A 271-nucleotide genomic window follows, 5' to 3' on the forward strand; every position below is an offset into this window, starting at 1 on the left:
AGGCCAAATTATTTCAAGTGATAAGCTAGATCTGGCTGCCCAGGGACCATAGATTCCCAACCAATGTGCTAGTGGGAGAGATAAAGGGGGCTTCTTGTGCTGCTTTTAGTGTGTGTCAACAGCCTTTGAGTAGCTCACTCAGATCATATCATAATGACAAAGATGACCATTTGGAGCAACATGTTTGAAACCTGAATACATGTTATATTTTTTCTTATTTCTATAGCAATTAATTTTTTTTGCAGAGCGGGAGGAGAAGAAGGAGCGAGGA

At 40.6% G+C, this 271-nt stretch overlaps 1 protein-coding gene across 1 annotated transcript in view; it reads left to right on the forward strand.

The window, feature by feature from the left end:
* The window catches only part of LOC119585758 (splicing factor U2AF 50 kDa subunit-like), a gene marked incomplete at its 3' end in the record, with an annotated part of 12332 nt that overhangs the window by 10503 nt on the left and 1558 nt on the right, over window positions 1-271 (forward strand).

The sequence above is a fragment of the Penaeus monodon genome, chromosome 20 (genome assembly GCF_015228065.2).
Source record: "Penaeus monodon isolate SGIC_2016 chromosome 20, NSTDA_Pmon_1, whole genome shotgun sequence".
Classification (NCBI taxonomy): Eukaryota; Metazoa; Arthropoda; class Malacostraca; order Decapoda; family Penaeidae; genus Penaeus; species Penaeus monodon.